The sequence below is a fragment of the Sipha flava genome, unplaced genomic scaffold (genome assembly GCF_003268045.1).
Source record: "Sipha flava isolate LNK unplaced genomic scaffold, YSA_version1 44_pilon_pilon, whole genome shotgun sequence".
Classification (NCBI taxonomy): Eukaryota; Metazoa; Arthropoda; class Insecta; order Hemiptera; family Aphididae; genus Sipha; species Sipha flava.
The window spans coordinates 1,146,087-1,152,988 of NW_020273203.1; the positions used below are offsets into that span (position 1 = coordinate 1,146,087).

The following is a 6,902-nucleotide window of genomic DNA, read 5'->3' on the forward strand; positions in this document are numbered from 1 at the left end:
TTTCCTTTACAGTAATTCATAATTTAAGTGACATTTTAATAAATAACACTTCTATAAACAACACATACAATTTATTGTTTTATGAAACTTTTACCCTCTTCAATCAACACTTAATGACACAAACATAATAATGTTATAAGCCGTACTCGACAATAGAAACTCAATCTACTATTATAATGCATTTTTAGATGTTTATATTTTCAAATTATAACTTCAGTCAATTGTTGAGAGATCAAACGATGTATATTTAATAAACGAAAGAAACCAATTTTTTTTACGCTGTTCAAAATCATTTGAAATAAATTATAATTTCTTAATATGTATATAAAGAACATATTGAGCAACTCTCCATATTAGCTAAATGATAATAATTACGCTTGTAATTTGATATAGCAGACACCCGAAACCTGAAAAAACTGTAATATTTAACCAAAGCGGGACGTGTAATCATACTTTTACAACTATTTTCTGAAATTTGATGTTCCATTTATTCGAGGATTTATAATTTGATATACTGGTATGTACATAAAATGTTTTACCTTTTACAAACTACAATAACCAAATTATATACTAATGTAAATCGATTAGATATTTATAAGTGTAAGATCCGTCAAATGTTTTTTTTCGATAATTATTTCTATGTCTAAATGCGTATGGGGTTTGATATTTTATTTATTTACTCGTACATATTAATTTACGAAACAACCAGAACAAGCATACGTTATAATAAAATTGCTCAACCCAACCGTAAAAGTACATAAAAACATTACATTTGAAAAGTATGAAGTTAATAATTTTAGAAAGAATATTTACATAATAATACGTATATAGTTTTCATAACCCAACGATTAAAGATAATATATTAATATATTTCAAAACTATTGAACATATTATTATCATAAATATACACCCCGTTTTATGTTTTTTCATACTCGCCATATTATAAAGGCTATCAATAAGATTTGGAATCTCTAATTAAATTCATATTTTATGATTCAAATGTGTATTTAACATAAAATCAACTGATTTTCACACGCATACTTATTAATATTGTATTCGCAAAGAAAAATCAGATTGCGTGATTACCATTAGAATCGACATGCCTTGACGTACGTTTAATATTATACTGCACTTCATCATAATAGCGTATATTTGTCAATCGTATGATAAATACAAAGGTGGCTAAATATATACTACTAACATACTGTACGAGTGATGTACTTATATGTACCTCATGAAACTTTCTGTGTGTAAAAATTTAATATTAAATGCAAAATCACAATTCAATACTAATTCGTCGAAATTATATTTTCGTATTCCAGGGAAAACATTTTACCTGTATATTTGAGTGTAATAAATGTAATGCGATTATTGTATTACAAATGAAGAAAATACAACTTGGCCTTTCGTATAATTCAATTTTAAAAGTGAAAATCATTTCTTAAGACAGTGAATAATATATTATTATAACGTATGCATTATTTTTAGCCTTGGCCAATTAGACGTTAATAATTTCAATTTCTTTCAGTTCACAACCTTATTCGCGGTAATGAGACTACCGATTCCTTAGCCAAAGAATTTTCCCTAACTTCTTGATCAAAATACACTCCACTCCTACTACAGCGTCATGTTTATAAACTTTAGTCTGTTTATTGGAATAACATTCCTTCTAACTTTGCCTCCAAAATTAAATCTATTGATCCTAACAATGATGTTTGATTCAAAAATGTATCCATATTTTATATTATACAGTTTAACCGCTTACGTATAGGGCATTAACTTTTACCCTTTAACGCTTACAAACTAAACTCAAACGATTCTCATTTTTGTACGCTTCATAGGGAGGAAAGCATCTGCGATTTATCGCATATATTTTTCGATTGTCTTTCACTAGGTATCTATAAAACGTCTTAATTTAATTTTTTTCTCTTAACTCCTTGAACGTCTTCTTCAATAACCAAGAATCAAATTCTGAACAGATCATTATTATTATTATTTCACTTATTTATGAGGCCGACTTTATCATTTGAATAATCTTTAGTTTTTCATATTACTCACAACTACTTATTATAACTTTTTCTTTTTTTTTTTTCTTGTTATTTTGTGTTGTTAATTTGTTAATAAAATTGAATTGTTAAACTAAAGAGCACATGAAAAATACTCTTTTTATTAAAAAAAAAAAAAAACTTATAGATTTTGTGTATAATATTATAAAACTAATAATATACATACGATTACGTTACGCTGAATTACTTCAATCATAGAAGACCGCATGGGAAATATGCAAAAAAAAAATAAAAATTATATAACGTTTGGAGACAATAAACATACGCGTCTGTAGCAAGCATACAAAAATTAATAAATACATCGGATATATTAAAAAAAAAATCCCAAGAGATATCGTGTGATAATGTATGAAGCTCTACATCACCCATGCACGCACTACGCCTTTAACACAATCGTTATTACCCGAGACCCGTCAGCGGAACATGTGAAATGCCAATTATCGCACGACGCAGAAATTTGGAATGTGTATGGAATGAAAATGTCTTCGGAATTCGATGACAACTATCAAACGAGCACCTATATCCTGTTCGAGTTAGGAAAAAACGTCCAGCTAATTATTGTCAGAGGCACACTTAATAGATAGGTATTTTAATATAAAGACGAACGTATTTACTGTGGAAAATAATTAATTTTTTATTTTTTAAGTGCCTTGTTATAAAATAATCTTCTATAAGCTGTATGTACTACGCTTCTTTCGTTTTAGAGTTAAACGTCGACGACAGTTCATTGGATTCGTTGGATAAGCGAAAAAATTCTCATTTATTTTTGGAAAAGAATACTGCAGCAAAATGTGTGCTCGGTAATAAATTATCCGGAATTCGCTGTTTGTACCTTGAATGGTTAGTTTCAATAAATAGTATTAAAATGGAAAAAAATTGTTTTTTCAGTTGAATATGAAATTAAATTTTATTATTAATTGTGTAACTTTTTAGTATTCAATAGAATTATTACTTTTTTAATTTTATATTTATAAATATTCCATTATTCTAAAATAAAAGCGACATAAACTGTAAGCATGATAATAATACCGTTTAAATACCGTTTCTCAAGATAAATGTTATAAATCGACAATAGACGCTTTAGGACTAAATACGATAACAGATCTTTTGATGTCAATTACAATCGTTTTCCTGGTTCGCGAAAATAGTAATTCACATACGGAAAAAAGTACACATTTTTAAATTATACGTTTCCTTTATAATTTATAATACAACAAAAAAAAAAAAAATTATGAAAATATCTTTAAATGTACCATACCTATGAACAATAAACGTTCTACGTTGAAAAAGTATTGTTTGTAATACTTCGATTCAATATAAATATAATTCATCTCCTTTATTGTTTGGTCGAATAGAAAAAAAGTTATATAGGTATAAAATCAAATATACTTTATTTCAAGAGATGTATATTGTATTCAATGAAGCCTTAATTTAAATTGTCTTTATCTGTAAGTGTAATATAAGTATGTATGTTTTATTTTAAAAATAAAAACAATTGAAATTTATAACTTAATCTAAGAAGAACTCATCCAAATACCAAATATAATATGAAAATGTGTAAACCCGATGGTAAAAAATTAATGTAAGCTAATAACCTCGTTGTTGATGCTGAATAAAGAAAAAAAATATATAAGGATGTATATTATATTTATACTTATTTAATTTGTGTTTCTCTCCCATTAAAACGCGAATGGATTTTCAGCTGTTCGTTCGTTTCAGATTCATTGTTGACTATGGCATAAACGTACGTCTTTTGAAAACCACAAGACGCATGTAATAATTGCTCGTTTTATGTAAATCGCAACGCGCGTTCTATACCCGTAATAAAATAAAAATCTCGCTAATGTGTTTTTAATCGAGTGCCCACTTAATTTCACTGCGAAAATATTTAAAACCCCGTTGCAGTCCCTGTCCGCGGAGCACGAGACATAATAATTGTTTAAAACTCCGTTCACAAGCGTTCTAAATCGTCTGCGAGATAATTATTTTTCTTCAAAATACATATAAATAAATATGTACGAATATGCAATCGTATTCTACTACGAACCCATGCCGTTTCGTAAAACTTTTTCTACCGTTTAAAAACCGCGCAGCGATTACAGTAATAATACCGTGTAACGGCAGTCGATTGTTTTCGAACATATTTTCTAATCGAATTATCAATCGCGCAACTTCGCGCGTACATAACCACTATGGTCACCGTAGTCGGCAATTATATTTTCGTTGTTCTCGATGTTACCACGAAATCCACCGCTTCGGTGGTATCACGGTGCTCGGTGCACAGCAGTATACACTAACGGCCATACGTCGTCTCCGTCTACGACCCGTAACGCGTGGTTATGAAATGCCAATGAACGCATACGGTCTACGATATATAATAACGTCATTATTGTACGCAGTCGCGATTCGCCTCCGAGCGGATTTCGTCGCGTCTCGGCAGATCGTTTCCATCATGACGCCACGCGTCTACGGGGTAAGGATGCACTTGCGCACGAGCGTGCATACGGAGCGATCGTTTCGTCGAGGGATGTCAAGAGGCCCGTCAACAAGCGGACGATCGAGTTTTCTCTTTTTCCTTACCGAACACGTCGATTGTTAATTTTGTGTTCACCACCGCGTACGCGTAATTTTAATTCCCCGCCCACACATGGATTTAAATCGGGTCGGGTTTAGGTTCTCAACGCCCTTAATCGTGAACCGATGACGTGAAGTGAAATATTTTTCTCAGACGTTTTCGGCCAAATTGACAAAATTAAAAGAAAGTAGGAAACACAATACAATTCTAAATTTAAATCGGGAGAAAAAACGCAAAACCGACAAGAGAATTATCGCCCGCCTTTTACACGTTTTTTCAACGATCCGAGTAAAACGGATTCGACATGCATCGAAATAAATGTTATGTTCTAAAGTGCATCGAGTGCGACGTAATATGTAACTTCTAGGAATAGAAATCCAAAACGGTTTAAACTTTCGAGAAACGAACAGTTTGACTAGCAATAAAAACGACCATCCGGTATGTTCACGTACACATAGACAAGTGTACATAAATATAAATATAAATGAAAACAACGACATTTTTCCGATACAGGTTTTATGCGCGAAAAAATACATAAAACCGTATGCGACAGGGGACGGGGACGTCGAGTCGATCGAGCAACGAGTAGAGCACGCAGTTATAACGCGGTCTGCTCGGAAAAGATGCACGAGGTGGCGGGTAGAACGAGAAAGAACGATGCCTTTCGGTCGTGAGCTCCAAACGCCTATACGAAGTGTCCGTGTGACGAACGCTTTTGGAAACACAATTTCAAACTGGGATCACGTCGAATGCGACACGAGGTAACTCGTGATTAGAATTATATTCGACTGACGCGCGTATAAGTTTATGAATTTATCATGCTCGGCAGCTTACGACCTAACCGGGTCGCGTGCCCTCACCTCGAATCTGAAATTTATTTCCCGTTTCGGCAGCATCCGTATATAAAAAAAAATAAAAAATTGTCCCCGTGTGAAGTCGAATGTTTGTTTTAATTTTCTTTGGTCGAGAAGTAAGAAAATACCTAGAACGCCGAACGGCACAAATGTTCACTAATTTGGTTGTTATAGTACGCGAATGTCTCTTGGTTTCAACGAACGCGTACGGCAAACGACCGTTTTGACTGCGCTACGCGTTAGGGGGAGGATGAGAGTTGAAAACTACGTGCGTTGTCGGAGCACGTACAGAGTGGACCGCGGTGTTTTCACCGATAGCGGATTATCGCTAACGGATCATCTCGTGTAGCCTTTGAGAGTAACGGTAGACCATTAAAATTTTCGCCTCCGCAGGCGTTCGGCTCGTTTTTGACAGGAATCGAAATAATAACCGTCGACGCGCGTGTTCGTGCTGTTGCACGTCGTTTTCTAATCTTTCTCTCGAAGACCACGTGAGCCCGTCCACGTACCGTCCGTAGAAGACGATTTCTTGAGTCCAACACACACTACACGCATACGATGGTGGTACACGCACGCGGTAACATCGTGTCCGCGTCGCCGTAAAAACTATAATTTCCTACAAATAATACATTCGTTTTATTCTCATATTTCGTCCCCACCCTGCACCTTGTCGCACGACCAACGCAACGCGGCAACAACAACAACGGCGAAAAAGTAAAAGTTGACCCAACACGCATTCAAATTTCACGTGTTCTATTGTCACCGCCGGTAACAACTATATTTACCCGTTCACGTAATAACGGCACGTAATTCGAATGCGAAAGATTCGTTTGAACGTTCGAATCGTTTCGTTTACGAAAAACGATTTCGTCTGACCGCGCACTCACTCTCTCCGCGTGCCACGTGTACGCGTTTAAATTTTTTTCGAACACGCGATAAAAAACGGTTTTTATTCCGAAAACATGACGTACAGTATAATTTATGAAAATCTACCGCGGTCTCGGTGTGTTCGCACGACAAGGGCGTACGCGAGCGCACGTATCGGGCGCATGTGTGACCGCTCGAGTCACACCTACGGCAAACAAAAATGAAATACAAACGCTGTACAATATGGGTACCTCTGTTTTACGTAAATAATTTTATGACCGCGGACATGACATTTTTATCATAAAACACATACAGGCACCAGCGTGTAACCGTTAACGGAGTTTCTACGACACCGCAGCACGAACACTGCCAACACGTACGCGATATCCTTATTTGACCGCAGTGAAGCCGATATAAACGACGTGGAAAAAAAAACACCGCGTCTAATCGGATCAAAACGAATATCTTATCCGTCGGGTTGACGACTATTAAAACACCGACAGTGGGAAACCAGTTAAGATCACGAGTACGTTTTGTTTG

The 6,902-nt window shown here is 34.6% G+C and overlaps 1 protein-coding gene across 1 annotated transcript in view; it reads right to left on the bottom strand.

Moving 5' to 3' along the window:
* Positions 1-6,902, bottom strand: part of LOC112689491 (band 4.1-like protein 4) — a gene marked incomplete in the record, with an annotated part of 94,465 nt that overhangs the window by 57,289 nt on the left and 30,274 nt on the right.